Genomic DNA, 18,506 nt, shown 5'->3' with positions numbered 1-18,506 from the left:
CGTTAAGGGTTCCTCTCCCTGGGCCAGCATGCGTTTTTGTGCATGCCTAAGCTGTGATGCTAAAAATCACAGCACACGTTATATTTTGGGGGCTTATATTGCAACAAGGGCAGCTCGTCTTTTGTCCGCCGACCAATTATTCCCTTAAGAACGCTAGCTTTCGGCTTCACCCGTCTGAGGTACACGTCGGGATAACCCGGCTGTAACAATCGCAGAGGTGCTCCCTTTATGCCCTAGCCGAACAAGCGGGAACGTAGGCATAAGCACAGGAGCCAGGCAACCCCGTTTGGCAAAAACTTAAGTCATAAAGGTGCATATAATGGCGAAGAAAAGACATATATGATCAGACGACACATATATATGGTGAGCTCGATGCTCGAATAATAATAATAATAATAATAAGCTTATGTGAAAAGAAGCCCCCAGGTATCGTGGGGTATATACATTTAAGGATGTATACCTTTTAAGTGTGCAGTTTGTCCGAACACGAGCTGGAAGTCGTATAAAAACGAGAAAAAAAAATAACAAGGTGAATAGGAGAAAAGAAGGAACAAGGAAAAAGGTATGTGTGCGGACTTTGGCGTAGAATCTTCGGAGCCGGGTAGCGTTCCATGGGTTTGGCTCCAAGCGATTATCCGAAGCATTGCGAAGGTGATAGGCTTCTCCAGTGAGAACTTTATCTATAATGAAGGGACCCTCCCATTTGGGCTTGAGCTTGTTCTTTTTCTTATCTGGTAGGCGTAGAACGAGTTCCCCGACATTATAAGTCTTTGCCCATACTTCTCTGCTTTGATATCGCCAAGCCTGCTGTTGGTAGAATGCAGAACGGGCCTTCACGACATCGCGCTCTGTAGGGGAACGCAGCAGAAAACAAAAAATTTCCGACCTACGCACCAGCCCAGGACCACTATGGAGACTGCATACATGGTTTTATCTTTTTCGTTACCGACTCGTAGCGCAGCGGGAAGTAGAGTCGATGACGATCGGCGGTGCAGATCCCCGCAGCTAGGATTTACAACCTCCCAACCGCGAGGATGTATACCCTCATCTGCTCCTCAGACAGCCCTCCAGGAGGCGGTCGAACAGCCCCCCGGACGGTGTCGCGGACAGCCCTTCGGGAGGACCTTCGAAACTCGAACGGTCACTCGGACAGCCCTTCGGGAGGACCTTCGAAACTCGGACGGTCACGCGGACAGCCCTTCGGGAGGCACTCACGAACTAAGACCGAAACTACGATCTCTCTACAGAGTTGCACACATACGGTGTCATCTATCCGGCAGGGCTTCGCCGTCCAGAACTAGTTCCTGCCGGAACCCAGACAGCCTTACGGCTCTACGAAACTCTTTTCGTGGGAGGGAGAGAAGAAGCCAGATAATGCATGGCATGTGTATGAGAGCAAGGGATGAGTGTGGAGGGCTGCCCCTCCACCTCTATTTATAGGAAATCCCAAGGGGGTAGGGTAGTTTCACAAAAAACCCAAGATGCACATGAATGAAGTCCTTCCACAAGGACCTAGGAGTGAAACCAAGGAACAAGAGGGTCCCCAAGGGGGGATACCCCATGTGGCCGGCCACACCCTCATGAGGGGCCCAAAAAATGGCTCCTATCCATCCATGTCATCCCCAAGATCTTTTGGAGCAAAGCCCCAAAAGGTGGCTTTCCATAAAGTAACCATAAAGCTGATTTTCACTATTCACGACGACATTTTTCAGCGTCTGATCGAACTGAAAATATTTATGTGGGCTAAGAACATTTCCAGTACCCACTAAAATGATTTTCAACGCGTTCCGAAACAATTCCGGTTTTAGTGATTTTCATCTGCGAAACGCATATGAAGTGGCTCCGGCAGCTCCAGAACATTTCCGGTTTTTATCTCAGAAAATTCCAAAAAGCTTCCAGAATGATTCTGGCATCCTCCAAGAATTATCAGGCATGTGCCAAAATCAATTTGACTTAATGGTGTATCCCGAAACAACTTTTCGGTATCATCGAAACTTATCCGATGACCTCTCTCTGCGGTACGATTCCGCTGTCCGAAACTTTTCGGTGTCCGAAACTTTTTCGGTGATTTTCTCTCAGACTCCCTGTCTAGTATTCAGCAGATAGATGACCCTTAAGTGTGTGACCCTATAGGTTCGGTGAAGTATAGACATGACCCGGAACCCCTTCCGATCAATGATCAACATCGGAGCCGTGGACACCCATATTGACCCCTATACCCACACGAATAAATATTCGAGTGAACCTCCAGTTGTCGTGTGCTATTCCTGTTGCTTCGCGATATGTTACAAATACCCGAGGTGAGACATGTTGGCATTCCCGTGGATCAACAACTTGTCCACTATGCTAGTTACCTCGTTACCGGTATTGTTCTATTTTCTCGTTATCGTGTTCCGGCATCCCCGTGATCAAATCACAAAGTGTCTGGCCAGACGATGATGGATACCGTAACACCGAGAGGGCCCAGAGATATCTCTCCATCATCGGAGGAGCAAATCCCAATCTTGAGCTATCAAGTTACTTGACACACTTTTCCATGAACCCGTAAGCCGCCGTAATAGCCACCCATTTACGGATGACGTTTAACAAACCCCAAAGTTCATGAAGCAAGCATGAAGAAACTCGATACTCTCATGGTCTAAGGAATCATGCAAACGTTAACCATCTCTGTGTTATGTACCAATAAACTTGTGACGAATGAATCTTATAGCATAACATCATGCCGGGTCGATTCAACACAAATGTTCTCTTAACATTATGCCCTCAAGGTTGCTGACATAGACATGCCCATGATCAGGAAAACATAACCATCATGCAACACTTGAGCTAGTCTTAGAGGCCAGACTAGGAATACATTTTACCGTTTATTATTCCACACGTGCATATGAGTCTTCCTCTGAGCCTCGTGGTTATTGCAGACTCGAGAACCATAGCAGTTATAGCATGGAACATAAACATAATTATGAACTCGGAGATAAATAATATCATTTATTACTGCCTCTAGGGCATATCTCCTACAGACTCCCACTTGCACTAGAGTCAATAATCTAGTTAATGCTAATGCACTTTACACCTGTGGCACACTGGTGTAAATATGCTTCGCTTGTGGTATAGCCTGATGTCCAACGGATCTGACGACTTCAGTTCCGTGTGTATCTTTGCATGTCCTCGCGTTTTCACGTTTTCACAAAAAATCATATTTTGTGTGGACTTGGCTTTGTATGTATGTGAATCACAGGTCGAACCTGGATTCCTCAGACTGAGTTATGGAGCAACTACCTGCAGTAGTGTCCCATTGTCAAAAGCCATCTTGGAACTATACTAAGTTCATGAATGAACTATATGATTCAACATCTTCTTTGTCGCTTCTAAAGCGTCAACATACTTAGCCCTTGTTATAGAATTCGCCACAGTAACTAGTTTGAACAAATTCCAACTAACTGTGCCACCACATTGTGTGTTACACAAAACCCTTAACTTAAATCGAAAATCGCACGGTGAAAAGATGAAGACTATCGATGTAACATTTTACAACGAACTCTTCATGATCTCCGCTTGCAAGAAAACATATCATCAGTACTTACTCTAGTACTCAATGACATCTTTCACTGTTGCCCCACGATCAGTACTTTGATCACTTTAGTATCCATACTCGCAACACCTTGGGAGTATCGGACATATCTGGTTGTTTTACATACCATGGAATACATGATTAATCCAAACACAAAAGTGTGTGGAATCTGCATCATGTATTTTACTCATCAGTGTTTTGGGACACCGAGTCTTGCAAAAACTCCTTCCATGTGACTTTGGCAAGAATCACTCCTTGGCGTTTTAAATGCTAAAAGGTTTTAGCATCTTGTCAATATGTATTCATTGCTTAGCCCCATTAGGTAAATCTATCTCCATAGATCATCATGCCTAATATTGAGGCTATTTAGCCTAAGCACTTCATCGAAAAACTATTTTCAAATGAAGTCCTAATTCGTGTCAGGAAATTTATTTCCAATTACCAATGTGCCAAGCACATAAGGTTTTTAGAAATATTATTACGCTCCCACTTACTTTCTTGAATTACAAGCATCTTCGTTACCCATTGATGAACTCAAAACCCCTTTGACCCTTTCATCAAAACACGAAGATTCCAACTCCATTTTGCTCTCTTCTGTCCATTGCTGGAACTCTGAAGTTTGCATACCTACTAGCATCCTCTAGATCGACAAATTACTTTGGACTGTATCATATACAAGTCCTAGCTTTCATTTCCATTAGATGGAAATCCTTTTATCATCCATGTTTCATATCTCATGATTGAAATATGTATTAATTGCTAGTTCAACCCGAACCGACTTTAAGCATCGCTACGATGAAAACAACCTCATCGTAGTCAACTCTTGAACTTGTTATTTCAACAAGTCGAGCTTTATGGATAAAACTTTTTATCCATATCAGTTTTAAGTTCCATAAATATTCGTTAGACTCTAAGTCTTCCGAAAGGTGTATCAAGGTTTTAATCTTGAATCACTTATATGGAAACTAACTTGGGTTGTATTGGCATTTAGCCAATTCCGGAGTCAGGGCCCATCAACGCTTCCTTGTGTATCGTAGGTATAATGTTGTCTAACAACAATATCTCGTTTGCGCACCTGAGAGGTTTGCACGAGCCTTGCCTACGTGGTTCAGCTGCAAGTTCAACCGAAGTTCATACATTTTATTGTAGAAACTTCCGTATCAGTCGCAGTAGGAAACTCTGGAATTACTTCGAAGGTCTCTTTCCTTTGATCTGATGACTTAGATACTGTTTATCTCGTCGAGTTGCACTATTCTCCCACTCACCTTTTTGAAAGAACCATTCTCTTTAAAAGCACACCGTTTCGCGGCAAAACTATTTGCCTCGGTATAGTGAGGGAGGAATACCCAACATTTTGGTATAACCTACAAAGTAGCACTTGTCTGATTTGGAATAGGTTTGTAACCTTTTACACAAGCCCCATATTCCAAATGTTAAGAAAACATATAACATGGTTGGGCGTACCATACCATGGCTTCATTTCAACAGACCCGATGTAGCTCTTTTCAGTGTAAAAGCCGCAGTCTCTAAAGCATCACTTTAAAAGGGATAATGGCAAATTTATTTATGTCATCTTTCACCTTACCATGTCATAAATGGTTTGATTACATCTCCACAGACTTTCCACTTGCAGTGGTGTTCCGGGAGGTGCAAGTTATGAAACCCCTTTCACAACTCATCAGACATTCGCTAAACATGTAACTCAAATATTCCTTTGTGCAATCAAATTGCAGAAACATAATTTTCTTGTTACAATAACTTCTACTTCATTTTTGAGAACCTTTCGAATGATTTCAAAAGATCCAGACTTACGTCTCATCAAGTAAATATCCATATATCTACTTGAGTCATTTCTGAAGATAAATAAATCCACCACTAACAACACTTATCGGACTACACACATCAAATGTATGATCACTAGTAAGTTTGTTGTTCGTTCCTTATGGCCTGTGAACGGTATTTTAGTCACTTCACTTTTCGGAGGAAAGTTGCAAGTGTCAGATGATTCAAAATCAAGAAGACTTCAAAATCCATCATAGTGGAATTTTCCATGCGGTTTCTCCAATGTGACCAAATGTAGTGCCACACTTGTGTGGTATTCTTTTAGTCTTGCGACATTTAGCGTCAGTGTTATGGATGTATCATATTACCATCAATATTCATAACATACATGCCATCTTGGATGGAAGCATGGCCCTTCATGTTATTCATAATACTTAACAACAATTGTTGTTTTTATGAACAACTCTTTTGCAACAAACATTGTGCAATGGGCTAGAGTGTATGAAACTCTAAAATGAATTATGAAAGTAAACCCAGAGGTATTGTATTATTATCAATATTCATAACATACATCTCATTCATAATGAAAGTATGGCCCTTGTGTTATTCATAACATCGAACATAAAAAGTTCTCTTATGAACAACCTTCTTGCAAGATACCTTATGCAATGGGATAGAGTTTGTAAAACTCTAAATGAATTATGAAAATAAATACAGACGGCAATACACCGATCGAAGGTATAGTAACATTTACTATGTTCCCTGTGTATACCTTAACCTCATTTCTAGCTAGTCTTTCAGGCCATAGTAGTTCTTACATCGAGTTGCAACAGAATGCAATCGAGCGGGCAATTTTGTGATGAACTCACAATACCCAAGAATTAGTGATTAACATGTTTAACCATAATTCGCAAGAACTATATCTTTGACCAGCCTACTATACAACAAAAACTTGTATGACATTCATACATGAGCTGGATATTCCAGTCATCTTTCTTTCTGCCTTTTTACTTCTAACAGTTTAACTTTTAGTATTTCTCCTACTCGCAAAAGAAGCACCCAACTTAAGAGTGGCGTTAGCCCCGGACTTCCTAGGCGTGTAAGTCATACTAACACCCTTTGGACACTTCCTTTCTCTTTAAGTTGTTGTTTTATTCACCTTTCATTATATGACAGGCGTTCTTCTGGATCCCTTTCCCAACAGTCAAATGTGTAGTAAACACTTTTACTAATACTTGCAAACAAACATTGCTTTGTTTGTATCTGAAAATAATTTTCAGTTCCATGAATATCATATAACTATCCCAACTTTCGAAGTTTGGGTTTCATGGAAGCAAACATATTGCACTTGACTGAAACGGAATTATAGCTTTTGGATCGAAGGACGAGAGTCACATGATCCATAGCTTTAGCGGGAGGATACGGAAAGCATGCGATAGGACAAAGTCCTTCTCGGCACTTTTGAGGACAATCCTCATATTACGTTACCAATCGTAAAGTTTTAACCAGATATTTAACAGTTATTCAATTTTAATAGGGAAGGTGGAAACGCGAGCCATTATTCTACAACTATTTTGCAAGAAACACTTAGACAGTGTTCATAATTAATTGCACTGAGAATTAAACATGTTAATTCAACAGTGCGCTCCCACTCAAATCAATATCTCTCACAATTAATTTTGAGTGATACAAGATCCAGACTTCAATTCATCGCCATAGAATCATCATCTCATAACGGGAATTTTAATCGGTAGGCCAACTTGCCGATCACATCTCTATGTGACTCTTGCTCATCTTTCGATGCGTGTGTTCCGAGCTCAGGACGATCCTGCCATGAACGTCAAGACAACCAAGTGATCTTGCTGCGAGGTCTGACCTCACCCGCCTCACACTTCTCTAATCGTTCGTACCCATGCATCCATGGCGCACCCCGAAAAGATAGGTGCCGTGACGGTGCTACACTTGGGAGAACACTAACTACTTGATATTTTAAGTGAGAGATCACCCTAATAAAAGCGACTACCGCGCAATCAAGAAGGGTGCATCATAAGGGATAAACATCTCAGGCAATTCATAATAGCATGATATGGTATAGCCCTTTCTGACGGAGAAGTATTTCATTTCTTCGTCTTCAGCATTCGCGTCGGTGTTCACCTTCGCGAAGATTGCCACCACCTTGTCGATGCACCAGATAATATTGCTATCTCTATAGCTAACAAAATAATGCATTACAACAAGGTTGACACGCAGGTCATTAAAGTGCAATCATATGGCTCCAGCCATCATGCCGAATCATGACACGCAGGTCATGTTAATCAAATTACATCATATAGTCATCTCATACATAATCGAATTAGTATGAGCACTGCTATACCACATCACATGCACATCCTGCAAAACCAAGTTAGACGCCTCTAATAGGTTTATGCAAAATTTTATTTTACGTGGCTTCTAAGGTTTTGACTTAAACCGCAGCTACCAACGTTTTATCATCAAGTATGATTATTCAAGTTGCTAACATCTCGGGGTGTATGAAACACGGGATAATTAAATCTCGAGCCCCATACTAAACTTCATCATACGCATGACCCCCGTGCAGATCATATCTGCAATGCCCTTTCATCTGCGAATTTCATCTTTCTTTTGACTACGGCAGAACCCAAAGAACTGATAGCACTTCCATGATCAATCAGGATCACGGATTGCCAGAACTTTGTCAAATTCCACCATGCTGTCTCGAGATTGAGCAAACGCAAATTCTAGGGAAGCAACAAGAAGGTCGGGTAACAGATTTCATCTGTCACCCGCATAAATATTTTTCAGCAATAGATCTCATCTACTACCTAATTATATTATGCAATACCCATACATCTCCATGTATTCTAGATCAAAACCTGCATCTACGCATAGCACGGCTCTTGATGCCACTGTAGGGGAACGCAGCAGAAAACAAAAAATTTCCGACCTACGCACCAGCCCAGGACCACTATGGAGACTGCATACATGGTTTTATCTTTTTCGTTACCGACTCGTAGCGCAGCGGGAAGTAGAGTCGATGACGATCGGCGGTGCAGATCCCCGCAGCTAGGATTTACAACCTCCCAACCGCGAGGATGTATACCCTCATCTGCTCCTCAGACAGCCCTCCAGGAGGCGGTCGAACAGCCCCCCGGACGGTGTCGCGGACAGCCCTTCGGGAGGACCTTCGAAACTCGAACGGTCACTCGGACAGCCCTTCGGGAGGACCTTCGAAACTCGGACGGTCACGCGGACAGCCCTTCGGGAGGCACTCACGAACTAAGACCGAAACTACGATCTCTCTACAGAGTTGCACACATACGGTGTCATCTATCCGGCAGGGCTTCGCCGTCCAGAACTAGTTCCTGCCGGAACCCAGACAGCCTTACGGCTCTACGAAACTCTTTTCGTGGGAGGGAGAGAAGAAGCCAGATAATGCATGGCATGTGTATGAGAGCAAGGGATGAGTGTGGAGGGCTGCCCCTCCACCTCTATTTATAGGAAATCCCAAGGGGGTAGGGTAGTTTCACAAAAAACCCAAGATGCACATGAATGAAGTCCTTCCACAAGGACCTAGGAGTGAAACCAAGGAACAAGAGGGTCCCCAAGGGGGGATACCCCATGTGGCCGGCCACACCCTCATGAGGGGCCCAAAAAATGGCTCCTATCCATCCATGTCATCCCCAAGATCTTTTGGAGCAAAGCCCCAAAAGGTGGCTTTCCATAAAGTAACCATAAAGCTGATTTTCACTATTCACGACGACATTTTTCAGCGTCTGATCGAACTGAAAATATTTATGTGGGCTAAGAACATTTCCAGTACCCACTAAAATGATTTTCAACGCGTTCCGAAACAATTCCGGTTTTAGTGATTTTCATCTGCGAAACGCATATGAAGTGGCTCCGGCAGCTCCAGAACATTTCCGGTTTTTATCTCAGAAAATTCCAAAAAGCTTCCAGAATGATTCTGGCATCCTCCAAGAATTATCAGGCATGTGCCAAAATCAATTTGACTTAATGGTGTATCCCGAAACAACTTTTCGGTATCATCGAAACTTATCCGATGACCTCTCTCTGCGGTACGATTCCGCTGTCCGAAACTTTTCGGTGTCCGAAACTTTTTCGGTGATTTTCTCTCAGACTCCCTGTCTAGTATTCAGCAGATAGATGACCCTTAAGTGTGTGACCCTATAGGTTCGGTGAAGTATAGACATGACCCGGAACCCCTTCCGATCAATGATCAACATCGGAGCCGTGGACACCCATATTGACCCCTATACCCACACGAATAAATATTCGAGTGAACCTCCAGTTGTCGTGTGCTATTCCTGTTGCTTCGCGATATGTTACAAATACCCGAGGTGAGACATGTTGGCATTCCCGTGGATCAACAACTTGTCCACTATGCTAGTTACCTCGTTACCGGTATTGTTCTATTTTCTCGTTATCGTGTTCCGGCATCCCCGTGATCAAATCACAAAGTGTCTGGCCAGACGATGATGGATACCGTAACACCGAGAGGGCCCAGAGATATCTCTCCATCATCGGAGGAGCAAATCCCAATCTTGAGCTATCAAGTTACTTGACACACTTTTCCATGAACCCGTAAGCCGCCGTAATAGCCACCCATTTACGGATGACGTTTAACAAACCCCAAAGTTCATGAAGCAAGCATGAAGAAACTCGATACTCTCATGGTCTAAGGAATCATGCAAACGTTAACCATCTCTGTGTTATGTACCAATAAACTTGTGACGAATGAATCTTATAGCATAACATCATGCCGGGTCGATTCAACACAAATGTTCTCTTAACATTATGCCCTCAAGGTTGCTGACATAGACATGCCCATGATCAGGAAAACATAACCATCATGCAACACTTGAGCTAGTCTTAGAGGCCAGACTAGGAATACATTTTACCGTTTATTATTCCACACGTGCATATGAGTCTTCCTCTGAGCCTCGTGGTTATTGCAGACTCGAGAACCATAGCAGTTATAGCATGGAACATAAACATAATTATGAACTCGGAGATAAATAATATCATTTATTACTGCCTCTAGGGCATATCTCCTACACGCTCCTCCTCCAGGCCGTCCAGATCGTCCTGTCGATCGATCTCGGCTTCTCTCTCTTCGTACATGCGCACTCGAGGTGAGCCATGAATAATGTCTCAAGGCAAGACCGCCTCCGCTCCGTACACCATGAAGAAAGGTGTATATCTGGTCGTGCGATTGGGCGTGGTCCGCAGCCCCCAGAGTACGGAATCGAGTTCCTCAACCCAGTGCTTGTCTGATTCTTGCAGGGATCGCACTAGTCTAGGTTTGATGCCGCTCATTATCAGGCCGTTAGCTCTTTCGACCTAACCGTTTGTCTGAGGGTGATATACGGAGGCGTAATCGAACTTTTGCCAGCAGGTGGCATACCCATGGTAGGCATCGATGCCCCCAATATTTTTTTCCATGGCCTTGTATAACCAATTCCAGGCACCAACCCAAGTTGCTTGGGTTTTTGACAAGTTTTTCATTTTCTAAAGTTTTCTCGGTCGATAAATGGCTAGACATGTTGCAACTTACATACAGTGTCGAAAGTCGTTCAAACCTGCCATGGATGCCTATCATTAGCATATTCATCTAGTAGCAAAAGTTGGGGTAATTTCAAGGATATCTACAAAAACATCATGTTCAATGGAGTGTGTTCGGGTTGCCCAGAAGGGTCCGTCTGAGAGCACGTTGTTTTTCGACATCCTTGAAATGGCCCTAATTTTTTTCATGGCCTCATATGACCAATCCAAGGCACCATGACAAGTTGTTTTGGTTTTCGATAAGTTTTGTATTTTCCTTTAAATAGCCCCATTTTTCATGGCCTCGTATGACCAATTCAAGGCACCATGTCAAAAAATTTGGGTTTTGGCCCAGTTTTGCATTTTCAAAAAAAATTGTAGTTTCAGTAAAATGTTTACAATCTTAAAAAAATGTTCTTCAAATTTAAAACAAATCAAAATATCAAAATATTTTCATAAAAAAATGGTGCACAAATTTGAAAAAAAAAATCATGTCCCAAAGAAGTTCAAATTTTGGAAAACGTTTCATTTAAAAAATATTCCAAAAGAGGAGAAAACACATTAGTTCTTTTTAGCTATACTAGCAAAAATGCCCGTGTGTTGCAACAGGAGAAAAAAATCCTTTGTGCCTAGCTCATTTAACACAACTCATGACCTTCCAAAGGTCTATGCCCTCTAGTTGAAATTATACTCCTTCCCATCCTCATCAATAGTGGCCACTGTGTCCACCTGAAGGCAATGCGTTCGAACGTGACCAATCCAAACACGGTGATCTCAGCCTCTACATGAAACACCTGCAATTGAGACACGCCAGCGCAAGGGAGTGTTTATACTTTGAAAAATAATCTCGTCGCAGGGACACTCTCCGTGAGCTACACCCTAGACCTACCACTTAGGATGGTGATAATTTCTGATGTCATGAAGCCATCGGCTCCTCCATGAAATAAGTTGTCATATTTTTGGATTTCTTCTCAAGTCAGAATGCTTGATAAAAAATGGTCTCAGTTTCTTTTTGCCAGAGCACATCCCACCGAGTAATGCTACACATAAGAAACTAACCAGCCCATTCAAGTATATTGATCCCCACCCTTTAATTACGCATCTTGCATGGCAGCCCTCAATTGCCTTTAATGTTGATTCCTTCTTAAATCATGCATGGCAGCCCTCAATTCCCGTTTAACGCTGATTCCTTCTTAAACAATTCCGCAATCCCTCCTTCTATTATTATACCATGCACCTCGTGGCCTCCATCTCCTTGTGTGCTTCTCCCTTTTCTTTGCCCTCCCTCCTTCCTTTCCCTCCCAACTTCTCTCTTTGTAGACACCGATTTAGGCCAATATATGTTGGGTCTTTCTCCCATTAATTCCTTCTTTGAAAGAATCCTTGATTCGAGGCTGCTTATTGTTTTGAGCTCACTAACATATTTAAACTGGTGGGATTTTATAAAGAAAAACGATATGGGATTATCTTGTGAACAGTTCGTGAGGTTAGGATTAGGAGTTCGATCGAGTAATTATTTTTACCGTATTCTTGGGCCACGTTGCAAAGGATGGATGGATGGACTGAGGCCCAAGACAGATCAACCTAGAAATTCTGCTAGACGGGCGAAGCCGATTAACATAAGAAAAATCGGCTGATTGTGATAGATAACCGGCGCTAGATCGGCTGGTCCTTTCAGGGTGGTTTCTTGTGTGAAGTCTTGTGTTCGATCCCCGCTTGGATCTGGGCCGGCCCAGGTTTCGTGACAGGTTTTTTAGCGAGGCTAGCGTGCGGCGCATCAAATTTTATTAGTACCACCTCGCGTATACGTTTTAAATTTAAACTGAAAGCGTAAATTCACGGGAAGAAGCGTATTGTGACGGTGAACCCGATAAAATCAATCCGTGCTTTATTATTATAGGGAGAGAAAAAACTCTTTAGCTACATGGTAGGCATACCCATGGTAGGCATCGATGCCCCCAATATTTTTTTCCATGGCCTTGTATAACCAATTCCAAGCACCAACCCAAGTTGCTTGGGTTTTTGACAAGTTTTTCATTTTCTAATGTTTTCTCAGTCGATAAATGGCTAGACATGTTGCAACTTACATACAGTGTCGAAAGTCGTTCAAACCTGCCATGGATGCCTACCATTAGCATATTCATCTAGTAGCAAAAGTTGGGGTAATTTCAAGGATATCTACAAAAACATCATGTTCAATGGAGTGTGTTCAGGTTGCCCAGAAGGGTCCGTCTGAGAGCACGTTGTTTTTCGACATCCTTGAAATGGCCCTAATTTTTTTCATGGCCTCATATGACCAATCCAAGGCACCATGACAAGTTGTTTTGGTTTTCGATACGTTTTGTATTTTCCTTGAAATAGCCCCATTTTTCATGGCCTCGTATGACCAATTCAAGGCACCATGTCAAAAAATTTGGGTTTTGGCCCAGTTTTGCATTTTCAAAAAAAATTGTAGTTTCAGTAAAATGTTTACAATCTTAAAAAAATGTTCTTCAAATTTAAAACAAATCAAAATATCAAAATATTTTCATAAAAAAATGGTGCACAAATTTGAAAAAAAAATCATGTCCCAAAGAAGTTCAAATTTTGGAAAACGTTTCATTTAAAAAATATTCCAAAAGAGGAGAAAACACATTAGTTCTTTTTAGCTATACTAGCAAAAATGCCCGTGTGTTGCAACAGGAGAAAAAAAATCCTTTGTGCCTAGCTCAGTTAACACAACTCATGATCGGCTGGTCCTTTCAGGCTGGTTTCTTGTGTGAAGTCTTGTGTTCGATCCCCGCTTGGATCTGGGCTGGCCCAGGTTTCGTGACAGGTTTTTTAGCGAGGCTAGCGGGCGGCGCATCAAATTTTATTAGTACCACCTCGCGTATACGTTTTAAATTTAAACTGAAAGCGTAAATTCACGGGAAGAAGCGTATTGTGACGGTGAACCCGATAAAATCAATCCGTGCTTTATTATTATAAGGAGAGAAAAAACTCTTTAGCTACAATACCAGTGTCCGGCCAGCTTGTACAGTACCAATTTTGTTATGTTACAGTATTTCCAAAATAAAACTCCTACAGTACGTCCATTCTAGTTCAAAGTAAACTCTGCAAATATATCACCAAATCGTCTTTGTTCTGGTTGTATTAGCAAGTTCACCTCTGCTCGGGATCTTGGGTTCGATTCCTAACAGGCACATGATTATTTTTGGATTTTCGAACCGTGCTACAGTACATAACACTAATGGGCGTCGAACCGTGCTACAGTACATAACACTAATGGGCTGGCCCAAGGCGGACTCAAAAACGTGACAGATCTTCATGGGTATTTTCTTGACAGACCATCCTGCCCTTTGTTATAAAAGGGTATGAATAGATCTGGTCCGTTGATGTGTTTAGGGGGGTTGTACATACGATCCTTGTTTATAAGCTTGAAAAGCCACTAGGAAAGAAGACAATACTTTCATCTACATGGATACCAAGCCCACCATGATCTTTGGGTGCTCCAAAAAATGCCCCATTGAACCAAACAACATGGGGAGTGGGGAGTTAGATGATCATCAAGAATGATGAGTGCACGACAACATGCAAAATTAGCACAACAGAGATATGTTCACCACACATGTTCATACAATAATACATACTGATTCTCAATAACAGAAATAATGTACCTTAGCTAAAAAGCCACTTACAAGCAAGCAAAACTATCGAGGGAATGTCGCGGACAACAGGAATTCTTCTTCTTGGCTATAACACCTGCTTGTTTCTTTTTGTTTTTTCTTTGCTTGTTGGCTGGTCGAGGGATAGCCCGTTGCTACATACACCTCATCTATTTCTTCTACCAAATCAGCCAAGACAATCTCCTTGGTTGCTTGGAGAGCTTCAAGTTCCATCTCCACTTGCCTCATGGTTGGCCGCTCCTCTGCTCCTAGTTTCACACACGCCACAGCTAGAGTAGCAACTTCGTTCACTTCGCTACCCCCCTCCTCTACAACTTGCGGATCTAATATTTTGGGCAGATTACCTTCTGCAAGTAGTGCCACAAATTGCATGACAAGTCCATCGCCTTCGGTGGATCTATACAAAGATGGCTTCCTCCTAGTAAGCAATTCAACAAGAAGGACTCCAAAGCTATAAACATCACTACTTTCTGTGAGGCGCCCATTATAATAATACATAGGGTCTAAGTACCCTATAGTTCCTTGCACTGCAGTTGTTGTTCCTGCTTGATCCACTTGAATGTATCTTGAAGCTCCAAAGTCTGAAACTTTTGCTGTCAATGCATCGTCAAGAAGTATGTTGGAAGGCTTGATATCTCTATGTATTACTGGGACTGAAACAGCAGAGTGAAGGTAAGCGAGAGCTTTGCTTATTTCACTTGTGATCCTCAACCTATCTTTCCAAGGAAGCGATCCTGGTTCTGGCCTGTGAAGATGATCACTGAGTGTTCCATTGGAAATGAACTCATAAGCCAATAAAGGGACTTCTGTCTCGAGGCAACACCCACGGAGCCTCACAATATTTCTATGGTTGATTTGTGAGAGTATGGCAACCTCATTTATGAACTCGTCGATTTCTCTCTTGACAACAATATTTGATTTCTTGATGGCCACAACATGCAGGTCCGACAAGATCCCCTTGTAGACGATGCCATGCCCTCCTTCATCGAGCCTGCGAGTTTGATCAAAATTGTTGGTAGCCTTCACTAGCTCTTCTAATGAAATGATCATCCTCTCTCCGATATCTGCCCTGTGAGATACCAACTGCTTCAATAGTTGCCCACGGTTCTGACTAAAGAACTTCCATCTCAATGCATCAGCCTTGCATTGCTTAAGAGCACGGGTTATTAGGAGTGCACCAAGAACCAACAGTAAAATGCATGGTCCACTTGCAATCGAGAGACCAATGATTAAACGCAAGTTACCTGGAAATTAAACATTACACATATATATATTTACTATTATTATTTGCTCAATAATGTATATTTAACCGTTTCCACGCACTAGTAGTATTTGTGAGGCTGGTGATCATCATACCTTTGTGGACGCAGCCACCAGGTAGGGTATAGTTGCCATGTGTTCCTGCCGGGCACCGGCAACGAAACGACCCCGGCAATTCCTCACAGTCGCCATAGCAGTCATATTTTTCTTTCTGCTCGCACTCTTTGATATCTGCATATACACAATCTAATTTATCATGTCTACTTTAAGACCACGGTAAGAAAAAATAAAAATCAAGTTTACAAAACAGCCACGTGCAAATTACGTTACCTTGGCATCCGCCGGTAAGGTAAGGGTTGCCTTGGTAAGAAGAACAATAATATACATCCGCACATTAAATATTGATACATGATACTTACTCCAAACATCCAGCATCATTGATCGACATGATGTAGTTGCAGAGGCCGGCAAGTATTTCACGTTGGTCCGTGGGAATGATAGTGATTGGGGCGGACGTTTCTCTTCGACCACGTCAAATGGATTATCCAGGATCTCAAGATCAGAATTAGCTAAAGTTTCTTCATTGAGAGGTTGATGGTACATGGGACATCCTTTTAACTTATTAAGCTCTGAATCGAGCAAAATAATTGCTAATTTTTGTCGAAAATATTTCATATCCTCCTACAAAAAAAAATATGAAAACAATTTATAAGATATTTTGATAAAACATTATGAGATAATGTATAAAACTGAAATACCTGCGTAAACTAGTCTGGCAGTCCATGTGGTGTCCAGTATTCCATATAATTTAGCATAAATAATCCACATGATACGCTATAATATTATAAAATAATGCTTCAGAATATCACACAGATGAATCTAAAAACAAACCATTGTAACAAGTGCTTACCCATCGGTTTGTATTGCCTCCTGAATTTGCTCTACAACCGTCCATTTTGTAACATTGAGATTAGGCCACTTATGAGCTTTGATAAACTCCGGACTATGCTCTACAAGTTTCAGCCATTTCTCGAGCCCTAGCAACTATTTTATATATGAGAAATGTTAAGGATGAAGTCAAACAAAATAAATGCTAAGATGAGAAAAGAAATAGATATTTACCGTAGTAGCAAGGTCATTGCGTTTGACATTCTCACCAAGTGAGTCCAATACTTGGATCTCTCGTTTTTTGGCATTGGCAACTGCTAGATACCAATGGTAGCCCGGCATGTTAATCGGAATGAATAACTGGTGTAAATAAGATACAAGTCACAGTCACAATTAGATATAATTATTAATAAATCATTAAACATATGAACTAAATAAAAACAATCCATAATTATATGCATGGATTACGAGACAAAAACTAATCATATCTTGTTGTAGATAACTATTAACATGACGCACGATGCGACGATATTTTGATGGGTCTATGTCTCTTTCCCCGTCTTCTTTTATCTGGCCCGATACAAATGTGCTAATAATGTGTACCTTTTCACCCGCCCTGTCTTGTAGATGGTCGTGAGCAAGCAAGCAATATATGTAAGCATTTATCACCTGTAATGGGCATTTAGATTATATTTATATTTTATGATATTATATATTATTCGTATTATTAATTACAAAGTTTGTGCAATTGGTCTTACACCGTCATGTAAGAACATATCAACTTTAATAAGGCATTCCAAATCGTCGGTTGATAACAAGGCATCTCCAATGTCTACGAACTGGGTATTCTTCGGGGCAGACTTGATTGATTCGATGACTGTAATATCCCTAGCGGTACAAACATAGTCTGTCGAATTCATAAAAATATGAGCCAACTTAACAATCAAAATGAGCAAAATTAGTTCAATACAAAAGGCAATATCACAAAAAAAAAGATTGATAATAATATTAAAAAAATACCTTGTGGGATAACATGTAAATTAGCATCCTTTTTTGGTTTGTTATGAGATATAACCTCTTCGACATTATTATGTTGTGAATTTTCGTCCCCTTTCAGCGACATTGCATCTGAACCCTCAATGGATTCTTTCCGTGCATCTCCAAAGTCCATATCCATGTCTCCTATATTCTGAAAAACCAAAAATATAAAAATAGACCTTTCATATTATCATTTATAATATACATAGAGAGGAAGGTTAGCTATATGCACCTCTTCTCGTGGTGTTTCAGTGCGGTCTGTCGTCGTTACATCAGTGCGTATGTTGGAACCCATTACTTTATAGCTATGCTGAAATATAAATAGTATTTTTTGCTGCATCATATAATGTGAAACTAACACAACTATTTTCTCTGTGATAAAAAATTCTTTTGATTATAATGCTGAAGGCAGGGGCGACTGGGCCGGCCCATTTGGAGGTAACGAGCTCCAGCCGCGTAGTGATAGGCCCGAAACTAACCACATGTCTTAAAGAAACCTAGTGATAGGCTTGCGGAGCGACCTATTAAGTATCGAACTTATTTTGAAAAAAATTCAAAAAATACACACTAAACATTTTGTAATATACGTTGAACATTTTCTTGACATACAATGAACTTTTTTCATTATAGAATGAACTTTTTTAATATACATGATTTTTTAAAAACATACGAATATATCCTCTGAACAAATTTTGAATACCCATTGAACATTATGTAAT

At 41.4% G+C, this 18,506-nt stretch overlaps 1 pseudogene; it reads right to left on the bottom strand.

The window, feature by feature from the left end:
• Positions 1-14,263: 14,263 nt before the first annotated feature.
• On the bottom strand, positions 14,264-17,926 carry LOC109748732 (wall-associated receptor kinase 4-like; annotated as a pseudogene).
• Positions 17,927-18,506: the final 580 nt, after the last annotated feature.

The sequence above is a fragment of the Aegilops tauschii genome, chromosome 6 (assembly GCF_002575655.3).
Source record: "Aegilops tauschii subsp. strangulata cultivar AL8/78 chromosome 6, Aet v6.0, whole genome shotgun sequence".
In the NCBI taxonomy this organism is placed as follows: domain Eukaryota; kingdom Viridiplantae; phylum Streptophyta; class Magnoliopsida; order Poales; family Poaceae; genus Aegilops; species Aegilops tauschii.
This window is presented reverse-complemented; position numbering and strand designations above follow the sequence as displayed.